Here is a 15,219-nt window from a genome sequence, read left to right on the forward strand (position 1 = left end):
GGTCTTAACTCTTACTCTGGCCTACAGGTTAAGGTTTTAACTCTTACTCTGGCCTACTGGTTAAGGTCTTAATTCTTACTCTGGCCTAATAGCTAAGGTCTTAACTCTAACTCTGTCCTAATAGCTAAGGTCTTAGACTCGTACTATGGCATACAGGTTAGGTCTTAACTCTTACTCTGGCCTACTGGTTAAGGTCTTAACTCTTACTCTGGCCTAATAGCTAAGGTCTTAGACTCGTACTCTGGCCTAATAGCTAAAGTCTTAACTCTTAGTCTGGCCTAATAGCTAAGGTCTTAGACTCATACTCTGGCCTGATGTTTAAGGTCTTAATTCTTACTCTGGACTAATGGTTAAGGTCTTAACTCTTACTCTGGCCTAATAGCTAAGGTCTTAGACTCGTACTCTGGCCTACAGGTTAAGGTCTTAACTCTTACTCTGGCCTACAGGTTAAGGTCTTAACTCTTACTCTGGCCTACTGGTTAAGGTCTTAACTCTTACTCTGGCCTAATAGCTAAGGTCTTAACTTTTCTTACTCTGGCCTAATAGCTAAGGTCTTAATTCTTACTCTGGCCTAATAGCTAAGGTCTTAGACTCATACTTTGGCCTAATGGTTAAGGTCTTAACTCTTACTCTGGCCTAATAGCTAAGGTCTTAACTCTTACTCTGGCCTAATAGCTAAGGTCTTAGACTCGTACTATGGCCTACAGGTTAAGTTCTTAACTCTTACTCTGGCCTACAGGTTAAGGTCTTAACTCTTACTCTGGCCTACTTGTTAAGGTCTTAACTCTTACTCTGGCCTAACAGCTAAGGTCTTAACTCTTACGCTGGCCTAATAACTAAGGTCTTAGACTCGTACTCTGGCCTACAGGGTAAGGTCTTAACTCTTACTCTGGCCTAATAGCTAAGGTCTTAGACTCATACTCTGGCCTTATGGTTAAGGTCTTATCTCTTACTCTGGCCTAATGGTTAAGGTATTAACTCTTACTCTGGCCTACTGGTTAAGGTCTTAACTCTTACTCCCAAGGTCTTAACTCTTACTCTGGCCTAATAGCTAAGGTCTTAGACTCGTACTATGGCCTACAGGTTAAGGTCTTAACTCTCACTCTCTCCTACTGGTTAAGGTCTTAACTCTTACTCTGGCCTAATAGCTAAGGTCTTAACTCTTACTCTGGCCTAATAGCTTAGGTCTTAGACTCGTACTCTGGCATAATGGTTAAGGTCTTAACTCTTACTCTGGCCTAATAGCTAAGGTCTTAACTCTTACTCTGGCCTAATAGCTAAGGGCTTAGACTCGTACTCTGGCCTACAGGTTAAGGTTTTAACTCTTACTCTGGCCTGCTGGTTAAGGTCTTAACTCTTACTCTGGCCTAATAGCTAAGGTCTTAGACTCGTACTATGGCCTACAGGTTAAGGTCTTAACTCTTACTCTGGCCTACTGGTTAAGGTCTTAGCTCTTACTCTGGCCTAATAGCTAAGGTCTTAACTCTTACTCTGGCCTAATAGCTAAGGGCTGAGACTCATAGTATGGCCTACAGGTTTAGGTCTTAACTCCTACTCTGGCCTACAGGTTAAGGTCTTAACTCTTTCTCTGGCCTACTGGTTAAGGTCTTAACTCTTACTCTGGCCTACTAGCTAAGGTCTTAACTCTTACTCTGGCCTAATAGCTAAGGTCTTAGACTTGTACTCTGGCCTAATGGTTAAGGTATTAACTCTTACTCTGGCCTACTGTTTAAGGTCTTAATTCTTACTCTGGCCTAATAGCTAAGGTGTTAGACTCGTACTATGGCCTAATGGTTAAGGTCTTAATTCTTACTCTGGCCTAATAGCTAAGGTCTTAGACTCGTACTCTGGCCTAATGGTTAAGGTCTTCACTCTTACTCTGGCCCAATAGCTAAGGTCTTAACTCTTACTCTGGCCTAATAGCTAAGGTCTTAGACTTGTACTCTGGCCTAATGGTTAAGGTCTTAACTCTTACTCTGGCCTACTGGTTAAGGTCTTAACTTTTACTCTGGCCTAATAGCTAAGATCTTAACTCTTACTCTGGCCTAATAGCTAAAGTCTTAGACTCGTACTTTGGCCTAATGGTTAAGGTCTTAACTCTTACTCTGGCGTAATAGCTAAGGTCTTAACTCTTACTCTGGCCTAATAGCTAAGGTCTTAGACTCGTACTATGGCCTACAGGTTAAGTTCTTAACTCTTACTCTGGCCTACTGATTAAGGTCTTAACTCTTACTCTGGCCTAATAGCTAAGGTCTTAGACTCGTACTCTGGCCTAATGGTTAAGGTCTTAACTCTTACTCTGGCCTAATAGCTAAGGTCTTAACTCTTACTCTGGCCTAATAGCTAAGGTCTTAGACTGGTACTCTGGCCTAATGGTTAAGGTCTTAACTCTTACTCTGGCCTACTGGTTAAGGTCTTAACTCTTACTCTGGCCTAATAGCTAAGGTCTTAGACTCGTACTCTGGCCTAATGGTGAAGGGCTTAACTATTACTCTGGCCTACTGGTTAAGGTCTTAACTCTTACTTTGGCCTAATAGCTAAGGTCTTAACTCTTACTCTGGCCTAATAGCTAAGGTCTTAGACTCGTACTCTGGCCTAATGGTTAAGGTCTTAACTCTTACTCTGGCCTAATGGTTAAGGTCTTAACTCTTACTCTGGCCTAATAGCTAAGGTCTTAGACTCGTACTCTGGCCTAATGGTTAAGGTCTTAACTCTTACTCAGGCCTAATAGCTAAGGTCTTAACTCTTACTCTGGCCTAATAGCTAAGGTCTTAGACTCGTATTATGGCCTACAGGTTAAGGTCTTAACTCTTACTCTGGCCTACTGGTTAAGGTCTTAACTCTTACTCTGGCCTAATAGCTAAGGTCTTAGACTCGTACTATGGCCTACAGGTTAAGGTCTTAACTCTTACTCTGGCCTACTGTTTAAGGTCTTAACTCTTACTCTGGCCTAATAGCTAAGGTGTTAGACTCGTACTCTGGCCTAATGGTTAAGGTATTAACTCTTACTCTGGCCTAATAGCTAAGGACTTAGACTCGTACTCTGGCCTAATGGTTAAGGTCTTAATTCTTAGTCTGGCCTAATAGCTAAGGTCTTAGACTCTTACTCTGACATAATGGTTAAGGTCTTAGACTCTTACTCTGGCCTAATGGTTAAGGTCTTAACTCTTACTCTGGCCTAATGGTTAAGGTCTTAGACTCTTAATCTGGCCTAATGGTAAAGGTCTTAACTCTTACTCTGGCCAGACTCTTACTCTGGCCTAATGGTTAAGGTCTTAACTCTTACTCTGGCCTAATGGTTAAGGTCTTAGACTCTTACTCTGGCCTAATGGTTAAGGTCTTAGCTCTTACTCCGGCCTAATGGTTAAGGTCTTAGACTCTTTCTCTGGCCTAATGTTTAAGGTCTTTATTCTTACTCTGGCTTAATGGTTAAAGTCTTAACTCTTACTCTGGCCTAATAGCTAAGGTCTTAACTCTTACTCTGGCCTAATAGCTAAGGTCTTAGACTCGTACTCTGGCCTAATGGTTAAGGTCTTAGCTCTTACTCTGGCCTAATAGCTAAGCTCTTAGACTCATACTCTGGCCTAATAGCTAAGGTCTTAACTCTTAGTCTGGCCTAATAGCTAAGGTCTTAGACTCGTACTCTGGTCTAATGGTTAGGATCTTAACTCTTACTCTGGCCTAATAGCTAAGGTCTTAGACTCGTACTCTGGCCTACTGGTTAAGGTCTTAACTCTTACTCTGGCCTACTGGTTAAGGTCTTAACTCTTACTCTGGCCTAATAGCTAAGGTCTTAGACTCGTACTCTGGCCTAATGGTTAAGGTCTTAACTCATACTCTGGCCTACTGGTTAAGGTCTTAACTCTTACTCTGGCCTAATAGCTAAGGTGTTAGACTCGTAATATGGCCTACAGGTTAAGGTCTTAACTCTTACTCTGGCCAACTGGTTAAGGTCTTAATTCTTACTCTGGCCTAATAGCTAAGGTCTTAACTCTTACTCTGGCCTAATAGCTAAGGTCTAAGACTCGTACTATGGCCTACAGGTTAAGGTCTTAACTCTTACTCTGGCCTACAGGTTAAGGTCTTAACTCTTACTCTGGCCTACTGGTTAAGGTCTTAATTCTTACTCTGGCCTAATAGCTAAGGTCTTAACTCTTACTCTGGCCTAATAGCTAAGGTCTTAGACTCGTACTATGGCATACAGGTTAGGTCTTAACTCTTACTCTGGCCTACTGGTTAAGGTCTTAACTCTTACTCTGGCCTAATAGCTAAGGTCTTAGACTCGTACTCTGGCCTAATAGCTAAGGTCTTAACTCTTAGTCTGGCCTAATAGCTAAGGTCTTAGACTCATACTCTGGCCTAATGTTTAAGGTCTTAACTCTTACTCTGGCCTAATGGTTAAGGTCTTAACTCTTACTCTGGCCTAATAGCTAATGTCTTAGACTCGTACTCTGGCCTAATGGTTAAGGTCTTAACTCTTACTCAGGCCTAATAGCTAAGGTCTTAACTCTTACTCTGGCCTAATAGCTAAGGTCTTAGAATCGTACTATGGCCTACAGGTTAAGGTCTTAACTCTTACTCTGGCCTACTGGTTAAGGTCTTAACTCTTACTCTGGCCTAATAGCTAAGGTCTTAGACTCGTACTATGGCCTACAGGTTAAGGTCTTAACTCTTACTCTGGCCTACTGTTTAAGGTCTTAATTCTTACTCTGGCCTAATAGCTAAGGTGTTAGACTCGTACTCTGGCCTAATGGTTAAGGTCTTAACTCTTACTCTGGCCTAATAGCTAAGGTCTTAGACTCGTACTCTGGCCTAATGGTTAAGGTTTTATCTCTTAGTCTGGCCTAATAGCTAAGGTCTTAGACTCTTACTCTGACATAATGGTTAAGGTCTTAGACTCTTACTCTGGCCTAATGGATAAGGTCTTAACTCTTACTCTGGCCTAATGGTTAAGGTCTTAGACTCTTAATCTGGCCTAATGGTAAAGGTCTTAACTCTTACTCTGGCCAGACTCTTACTCTGGCCTAATGGTTAAGGTCTTAACTCTTACTCTGGCCTAATGGTTAAGGTCTTAGACTCTTACTCTGGCCTAATGGTTAAGGTCTTAGCTCTTACTCCGGCCTAATGGTTAAGGTCTTAGACTCTTTCTCTGGCCTAATGTTTAAGGTCTTTATTCTTACTCTGGCTTAATGGTTAAAGTCTTAACTCTTACTCTGGCCTAATAGCTAAGGTCTTAACTCTTACTCTGGCCTAATAGCTAAGGTCTTAACTCTTACTCTGGCCTAATAGCTAAGGTCTTAGACTCGTACTCTGGCCTAATAGCTAAGGTCTTAGACTCGTACTCTGGACTAATGGTTAAGGTCTTAACTCTTACTCTGGCCTACTGGTTAAGGTCTTAGACTCGTACTCTGGCCTAATGGTGAAGGGCTTAACTCTTACTCTGGCCTACTGGTTAAGGTCTTAACTCTTACTCTGGCCTAATAGCTAAGGTCTTCACTCTTACTCTGGCCTAATAGCTAAGGTCTTGGACTCGTACTCTGGCCTAATGGTTAAGGTCTTAACTCTTACTCTGGCCTAATGGTTAAGGTCTTAACTCTTACTCTGGCCTAATAGCTAAGGTCTTAGACTCGTACTCTGGCCTAATGGTTAAGGTCTTAACTCTTTCTCAGGCCTAATAGCTAAGGTATTAACTCTTACTCTGGCCTAATAGCTAAGGTCTTAGACTCGTACTATGGCCTACAGGTTAAGGTCTTAACTCTTACTCTGGCCTGCTGGTTAAGGTCTTAACTCTTACTCTGGCCTAATAGCTAAGGTCTTAGACTCGTACTATGGCCTACAGGTTAAGGTCTTAACTCTTACTCTGGCCTACTGTTTAAGGTCTTAACTCTTACTCTGGCCTAATAGCTAAGGTGTTAGACTCGTACTCTGGCCTAATGGTTGAGGTCTTAACTCTTACTCTGGCCTAATAGCTAAGGTCTAAGACTCGTACTCTGGCCTAATGGTTAAGGTCTTAACTCTTAGTCTGGCCTAATAGCTAAGGTCTTAGACTCTCACTCTGACATAATGGTTAAGGTCTTAACTCTTACTCTGGCCAGACTCTTACTCTGGCCTAATGGTTAAGGTCTTAACTCTTACTCTGGCCTAATGGTTAAGGTCTTAGACTCTTACTCTGGCCTAATGGTTAAGGTCTTAGCTCTTACTCCGGCCTAATGGTTAAGGTCTTAGACTCTTTCTCTGGCCTAATGTTTAAGGTCTTTATTCTTACTCTGGCTTAATGGTTAAAGTCTTAACTCTTAGTCTGGCCTAATAGCTAAGGTCTTAACTCTTACTCTGGCCTAATAGCTAAGGTCTTAGACTCGTACTCTGGCCTAATGGATAAGGTCTTAGCTCTTACTCTGGCCTAATAGCTAAGCTCTTAGACTCATACTCTGGCCTAATAGCTAAGGTCTTAACTCTTAGTCTGGCCTAATAGCTAAGGTCTTAGACTTGTACTCTGGTCTAATGGTTAGGATCTTAACTCTTACTCTGGCCTAATAGCTAAGGTCTTAGACTCGTACTCTGGCCTACTGGTTAAGGTCTTAATTCTTACTCTGGCCTACTAGTTAAGGTCTTAACTCTTACTCTGGCCTAATAGCTAAGGTCTTAGACTCATACTCTGGCCTAATAGCTAAGGTCTCAACTCTTAGTCTGGCCTAATAGCTAAGGTCTTAGACTTGTACTCTGGTCTAATGGTTAGGATCTTAACTCTTACTCTGGCCAAATAGCTAAGGTCTTAGACTCGTACTCTGGCCTACTGGTTAAGGTCTTAATTCTTACTCTGGCCTACTTGTTAAGGTCTTAACTCTTACTCTGGCCTAATAGCTAAGGTCTTAGACTCGTACTCTGGCCTAATGGTTAAGGTCTTAACTCATACTCTGGCCTACTGGTTAAGGTCTTAACTCTTACTCTGGCCTAATAGCTAAGGTCTTAGACTCGTACTATGGCCTACAGGTTAAGGTCTTAACTCTTACTCTGGCCTACTGGTTAAGGTCTTAATTCTTACTCTGGCCTAATTGCTAAGGTCTTAACTCTTACTCTGGCCTAATAGCTAAGGTCTTATACTTGTACTCTGGCCTACTGGTTAAGGTCTTAACTCTTACTCTGGCCTACTGGTTAAGGTCTTAACTCTTACTCTGGCCCAATAGCTAAGGTCTTAGACTCGTACTCTGGCCTACAGGTTAAGGTCTTAACTCTTACTCTGGCCTACAGGTTAAGTTCTTAACTCTTACTCTGGCCTACTGGTTAAGGTCTTAAGTTTTACTCTGGCCTAATAGCTAAGGTCTTAGACTTGTACTCTGGCCTACTGGTTAAGGTCTTAACTCTTACTCTGGCCTACTGGTTAAGGTCTTAACTCTTACTCTGGCCTAATAGCTAAGGTCTTAGACTCGTACTCTGGCCTACTGCTTAAGGTCTTAACTCTTACTCTGGCCTAATAGCTAAGGTCTTAACTCTGACTCTGGCCTACTGGATAAGGTCTTAACTCTTACCCTGGCCTAATAGCTAAGGTCTTAGACTCGTACTCTGGCCTAATGGATAAGGTCTTAGCTCTTACTCTGGCCTAATAGCTAAGCTCTTAGACTCATACTCTGGCCAAATAGCTAAGGTCTTAACTCTTAGTCTGGCCTAATAGCTAAGGTCTTAGACTTGTACTCTGGTCTAATGGTTAGGATCTTAACTCTTACTCTGGCCTAATAGCTAAGGTCTTAGACTCGTACTCTGGCCTACTGGTTAAGGTCTTAATTCTTACTCTGGCCTACTAGTTAAGGTCTTAACTCTTACTCTGGCCTAATAGCTAAGGTCTTAGACTCATACTCTGGCCTAATAGCTAAGGTCTTAACTCTTAGTCTGGCCTAATAGCTAAGGTCTTAGACTTGTACTCTGGTCTAATGGTTAGGATCTTAACTCTTACTCTGGCCTAATAGCTAAGGTCTTAGACTCATACTCTGGCCTACTGGTTAAGGTCTTAATTCTTACTCTGGCCTACTAGTTAAGGTCTTAACTCTTACTCTGGCCTAATAGCTAAGGTCTTAGACTCGTACTCTGGCCTAATGGTTAAGGTCTTAACTCTTACTCTGGCCTAATAGCTAAGGTCTTAGACTCGTACTCTGGCCTAATGGTTAAGGTTTTAACTCTTAGTCTGGCCTAATAGCTAAGGTCTTAGACTCTTACTCTGACATAATGGTTAAGGTCTTAGACTCTTACTCTGGCCTAATGGATAAGGTCTTAACTCTTACTCTGGCCTAATGGTTAAGGTCTTAGACTCTTAATCTGGCCTAATGGTAAAGGTCTTAACTCTTACTCTGGCCAGACTCTTACTCTGGCCTAATGGTTAAGGTCTTAACTCTTACTCTGGCCTAATGGTTAAGGTCTTAGACTCTTACTCTGGCCTAATGGTTAAGGTCTTAGCTCTTACTCCGGCCTAATGGTTAAGGTCTTAGACTCTTTCTCTGGCCTAATGTTTAAGGTTTTTATTCTTACTCTGGCTTAATGGTTAAAGTCTTAACTCTTACTCTGGCCTAATAGCTAAGGTCTTAACTCTTACTCTGGCCTAATAGCTAAGGTCTTAACTCTTACTCTGGCCTAATAGCTAAGGTCTTAGACTCGTACTCTGGCCTAATAGCTAAGGTCTTAGACTCGTACTCTGGACTAATGGTTAAGGTCTTAACTCTTACTCTGGCCTACTGGTTAAGGTCTTAACTCTTACTCTGGCCTAATAGCTAACGTCTTAGACTCGTACTCTGGCCTAATGGTTAAGGTCTTAACTCTTACTCTGGCCTAATAGCTAAGGTCTTAACTCTTACTCTGGCTAAATAGCTAAGGTCTTAGACTCGTACTCTGGCTTAATGGTTAAGGTCTTAACTCATACTCTGGCCTAATAGCTAAGGTCCTAACTCTTACTCTGGCCTAATAGCTAAGGTCTTAACTCTTACTCTGGCCTACAGGTTAAGTTCTTAACTCTTACTCTGGCCTACTGGTTAAGGTCTTAAGTTTTACTCTGGCCTAATAGCTAAGGTCTTAGACTCGTACTCTGGCCTACTGCTTAAGGTCTTAACTCTTACTCTGGCCTAATAGCTAAGGTCTTAACTCTGACTCTGGCCTACTGGATAAGGTCTTAACTCTTACCCTGGCCTAATAGCTAAGGTCTTAGACTCGTACTCTGGCCTACAGGTTAAGGTCTTAACTCTTACTCTGGCCTACAGGTTAAGGTCTTAACTCTTTCTCTGGCCTACTGGTTAAGGTCTTAACTCTTACTCTGGCCTAATAGCTAAGGTCTTAGACTCGTACTATGGCCTACAGGTTAAGGTCTTAACTCTTACTCTGGCCTACTTGTTAAGGTCTTAACTCTTACTCTGTCCTAACAGCTAAGGTCTTAACTCTTACTCTGGCCTAATAACTAAGGTCTTAGACTCGTACTCTGGCCTACAGGTTAAGGTCTTAACTCTTACTCTGGCCTAATAGCTAAGGTCTTAGACTCATACTCTGGCCTTATGGTTAAGGTCTTAACTCTTACTCTGGCCTAATGGTTAAGGTATTAACTCTTACTCTGGCCTACTGGTTAAGGTCTTAACTCTTACTCTGGCCTAATAGCCAAGGTCTTAACTCTTTCTCTGGCCTAATAGCTAAGGTCTTAGACTCGTACTATGGCCTACAGGTTAAAGTCTTAACTCTCACTCTCGCCTACTGGTTAAGGTCTTAACTCTTACTCTGGCCTAATAGCTAAGGTCTTAACTCTTACTCTGGCCTAATAGCTTAGGTCTTAGACTCGTACTCTGGCCTAATGGTTAAGGTCTTAACTCTTACTCTGGCCTAATAGCTAAGGTCTTAACTCTTACTCTGGCCTAATAGCTAAGGTCTTAGACTCGTACTCTGGCCTACAGGTTAAGGTTTTAACTCTTACTCTGGCCTGCTGGTTAAGGTCTTAACTCTTACTCTGGCCTAATAGCTAAGGTCTTAGACTCGTACTCTGGCCTAATAGCTAAGGTCTTAACTCTTACTCTGGCCTAATAGCTAAGGTCTTAACTCTTACTCTGGCCTAATAGCTAAGGTCTTAGACTGGTACTCTGGCCTAATGGTTAAGGTCTTAACTCTTACTCTGGCCTACTGGTTAAGGTCTAAACTCTTACTCTAGCCTAATAGCTAAGGTCTTAGACTCGTACTCTGGCCTAATGGTGAAGGGCTTAACTCTTACTCTGGCCTACTGGTTAAGGTCTTAACCCCTACTCTGGCCTAATAGCTAAGGTCTTCACTCTTACTCTGGCCTAATAGCTAAGGTCTTGGACTCGTACTCTGGCCTAATGGTTAAGGTCTTAACTCTTACTCTGGCCTAATGGTTAAGGTCTTAACTCTTACTCTGGCCTAATAGCTAAGGTCTTAGACTCGTACTCTGGCATAATGGTTAAGGTCTTAACTCTTTCTCAGGCCTAATAGCTAAGGTATTAACTCTTACTCTGGCCTAATAGCTAAGGTCTTAGACTCGTACTATGGCCTACAGGTTAAGGTCTTAACTCTTACTCTGGCCTGCTGGTTAAGGTCTTAACTCTTACTCTGGCCTAATAGCTAAGGTCTTAGACTCGTACTATGGCCTACAGGTTAAGGTCTTAACTCTTACTCTGGCCTACTGTTTAAGGTCTTAACTCTTACTCTGGCCTAATAGCTAAGGTGTTAGACTCGTACTCTGGCCTAATGGTTGAGCTCTTAACTCTTACTCTGGCCTAATAGCTAAGGTCTTAGACTCGTACTCTGGCCTAATGGTTAAGGTCTTAACTCTTAGTCTGGCCTAATAGCTAAGGTCTTAGACTCTTACTCTGACATAATGGTTAAGGTCTTAGACTCTTACTCTGGCCTAATGGTTAAGGTCTTAACTCTTACTCTGGCCTAATGGTTAAGGTCTTAGACTCTTAATCTGGCCTAATGGTAAAGGTCTTAACTCTTACTCTGGCCAGACTCTTACTCTGGCCTAATGGTTAAGGTCTTAACTCTTACTCTGGCCTAATGGTTAAGGTCTTAGCTCTTACTCCGGCCTAATGGTTAAGGTCTTAGACTCTTTCTCTGGCCTAATGTTTAAGGTCTTTATTCTTACTCTGGCTTAATGGTTAAAGTCTTAACTCTTAGTCTGGCCTAATAGCTAAGGTCTTAACTCTTACTCTGGCCTAATAGCTAAGGTCTTAGACTCGTACTCTGGCCTAATGGATAAGGTCTTAGCTCTTACTCTGGCCTAATAGCTAAGCTCTTAGACTCATACTCTGGCCTAATAGCTAAGGTCTTAACTCTTAGTCTGGCCTAATAGCTAAGGTCTTAGACTTGTACTCTGGTCTAATGGTTAGGATCTTAACTCTTACTCTGGCCTAATAGCTAAGGTCTTAGACTCGTACTCTGGCCTACTGGTTAAGGTCTTAATTCTTACTCTGGCCTACTAGTTAAGGTCTTAACTCTTACTCTGGCCTAATAGCTAAGGTCTTAGACTCATACTCTGGCCTAATAGCTAAGGTCTTAACTCTTAGTCTGGCCTAATAGCTAAGGTCTTAGACTTGTACTCTGGTCTAATGGTTAGGATCTTAACTCTTACTCTGGCCTAATAACTAAGGTCTTAGACTCGTACTCTGGCCTACTGGTTAAGGTCCTAATTCTTACTCTGGCCTACTAGTTAAGGTCTTAACTCTTACTCTGGCCTAATAGCTAAGGTCTTAGACTCGTACTCTGGCCTAATGGTTAAGGTCTTAACTCATACTCTGGCCTACTGGTTAAGGTCTTAACTCTTACTCTGGCCTAATAGCTAAGGTCTTAGACTCGTACTATGGCCTACAGGTTAAGGTCTTAACTCTTACTCTGGCCTACTGGTTAAGGTCTTAATTCTTACTCTGGCCTAATAGCTAAGGTCTTAACTCTTACTCTGGCCTAATAGCTAAGGTCTTAGACTTGTACTCTGGCCTACTGGTTAAGGTCTTAACTCTTACTCTGGCCTACTGGTTAAGGTCTTAACTCTTACTCTGGCCTACTGGTTAAGGTCTTAATTCTTACTCTGGCCTAATAGCTAAGGTCTTAACTCTTACTCTGGCCTACTGGTTAAGGTCTTAATTCTTACTCTGGCCTAATAGCTAAGGTCTTAACTCTTACTCTGGCCTAATAGCTAAGGTCTAAGACTCGTACTATGGCCTACAGGTTAAGGTCTTAACTCTTACTCTGGCCTACAGGTTAAGGTCTTAACTCTTACTCTGGCCTACTGGTTAAGGTCTTAATTCTTACTCTGGCCTAATAGCTAAGGTCTTAACTCTTACTCTGTCCTAATAGCTAAGGTCTTAGACTCGTACTATGGCATACAGGTTAGGTCTTAACTCTTACTCTGGCCTACTGGTTAAGGTCTTAACTCTTACTCTGGCCTAATAGCTAAGGTCTTAGACTCATACTCTGGCCTAATAGCTAAGGTCTTAACTCTTAGTCTGGCCTAATAGCTAAGGTCTTAGACTCATACTCTGGCCTCATACTCTGGCCTACTGGTTAAGGTCTTAATTCTTACTCTGGCCTACTAGTTAAGGTCTTAACTCTTACTCTGGCCTAATGGTTAAGGTCTTAACTCTTACTCTGGCCTAATAGCTAAGGTCTTAGACTCGTACTCTGGCCTAATGGTTAAGGTCTTAACTCTTACTCAGGCCTAATAGCTAAGGTCTTAACTCTTACTCTGGCCTAATAGCTAAGGTCTTAGAATCGTACTATGGCCTACAGGTTAAGGTCTTAACTCTTACTCTGGCCTAGTGGTTATGGTCTTAACTCTTACTCTGGCCTAATAGCTAAGGTCTTAGACTCGTACTATGGCCTACAGGTTAAGGTCTTAACTCTTACTCTGGCCTACTGTTTAAGGTCTTAATTCTTACTCTGGCCTAATAGCTAAGGTGTTAGACTCGTACTCTGGCCTAATGGTTAAGGTCTTAACTCTTACTCTGGCCTAATAGCTAAGGTCTTAGACCCGTACTCTGGCCTAATGGTTAAGGTCTTAACTCTTAGTCTGGCCTAATAGCTAAGGTCTTAGACTCTTACTCTGACATAATGGTTAAGGTCTTAGACTCTTACTCTGGCCTAATTTTTAAGGTCTTAACTCTTACTCTGGCCTAATGGTTAAGGTCTTAGACTCTTAATCTGGCCTAATGGTAAAGGTCTTAACTCTTAATCTGGCCAGACTCTTACTCTGGCCTAATGGTTAAGGTCTTAACTCTTACTCTGGCCTAATGGTTAAGGTCTTAGACTCTTACTCTGGCCTAATGGTTAAGGTCTTAGCTCTTACTCCGGCCTAATGGTTAAGGTCTTTATTCTTACTCTGGCTTAATGGTTAAAGTCTTAACTCTTACTCTGGCCTAATAGCTAAGGTCTTAACTCTTACTCTGGCCTAATAGCTAAGGTCTTAACTCTTACTCTGGCCTAATAGCTAAGGTCTTAAACTCGTACTCTGGCCTAATAGCTAAGGTCTTAGACTCGTACTCTGGACTAATGGTTAAGGTCTTAACTCTTACTCTGGTCTACTGGTTAAGGTCTTAACTCTTACTCTGGCCTAATAGCTAACGTCTTAGACTCGTACTCTGGCCTAATGGTTAAGGTCTTAACTCTTACTCTGGCCTAATAGCTAAGGTCTTAACTCTTACTCTGGCTAAATAGCTAAGGTCTTAGACTCGTACTCTGGCTTAATGGTTAAGGTCTTAACTCATACTCTGGCCTAATAGCTAAGGTCTTAACTCTTACTCTGGCCTAATAGCTAAGGTCTTAGACTCGTACTATAGCCTACAGGTTAAGGTCTTAACTCTTACTCTGGCCTACAGGTTAAGTTCTTAACTCTTACTCTGGCCTACTGGTTAAGGTCTTAACTCTTACTCTGGCCTAATAGCTAAGGTCTTAGACTCGTACTCTGGCCTACTGCTTAAGGTCTTAACTCTTACTCTGGCCTAATAGCTAAGGTCTTAACTCTTACTCTGGCCTACTGGATAAGGTCTTAACTCTTACCCTTGCCTAATAGCTAAGGTCTTAGACTCGTACTCTGGCCTACAGGTTAAGGTCTTAACTCTTACTCTGGCCTACAGGTTAAGGTCTTAACTCTTACTCTGGCCTACTGGTTAAGGTCTTAACTCTTACTCTGGCCTAATAGCTAAGGTCTTAGACTCATACTATGGCCTACAGGTTAAGGTCTTAACTCTTACTCTGGCCTACTTGTTAAGGTCTTAACTCTTACTCTGGCCTAACAGCTAAGGTCTTAACTCTTACTCTGGCCTAATAACTAATGTCTTAGACTCGTACTCTGGCCTACAGGGTAAGGTCTTAACTCTTACTCTGGCCTAATAGCTAAGGTCTTAGACTCATACTCTGGCCTTATGGTTAAGGTCTTATCTCTTACTCTGGCCTAATGGTTAAGGTATTAACTCTTACTCTGGCCTACTGGTTAAGGTCTTAACTCGTACTCTGGCCTAATAGCCAAGGTCTTAACTCTTACTCTGGCCTAATAGCTAAGGTCTTAGACTCGTACTATGGCCTACAGGTTAAGGTCTTAACTCTCACTCTCTCCTACTGGTTAAGGTCTTAACTCTTACTCTGGCCTAATAGCTAAGGTCTTAACTCTTACTCTGGCCTAATAGCTTAGGTCTTAGACTCGTACTCTGGCCTAATGGTTAAGGTCTTAACTCTTACTCTGGCCTAATAGCTAAGGTCTTAACTCTTACTCTGGCCTAATAGCTAAGGGCTTAGACTCGTACTCTGGCCTACAGGTTAAGGTTTTAACTCTTACTCTGGCCTGCTGGTTAAGGTCTTAACTCTTACTCTGGCCTAATAGCTAAGGTCTTAGACTCGTACTATGGCCTACAGGTTAAGGTCTTAACTCTTACTCTGGCCTACTGGTTAAGGTCTTAGCTCTTACTCTGGCCTAATAGCTAAGGTCTTAACTCTTACTCTGGCCTAATAGCTAAGGGCTTAGACTCATAGTATGGCCTACAGGTTTAGGTCTTAACTCCTACTCTGGCCTACAGGTTAAGGTCTTAACTCTTTCTCTGGCCTACTGGTTAAGGTCTTAACTCTTACTCTGGCCTACTAGCTAAGGTCTTAACTCATACTCTGGCCTAATAGCTAAGGTCTTAGACTTGTACTCTGGCCTAATAGCTAAGGTCTTAACTCTTACTCTGGCCTAATAGCTAAGGTCTTAATTCTTAC

The sequence above is a fragment of the Triturus cristatus genome, chromosome 6, assembly GCF_964204655.1.
Source record: "Triturus cristatus chromosome 6, aTriCri1.1, whole genome shotgun sequence".
In the NCBI taxonomy this organism is placed as follows: Eukaryota; Metazoa; Chordata; class Amphibia; order Caudata; family Salamandridae; genus Triturus; species Triturus cristatus.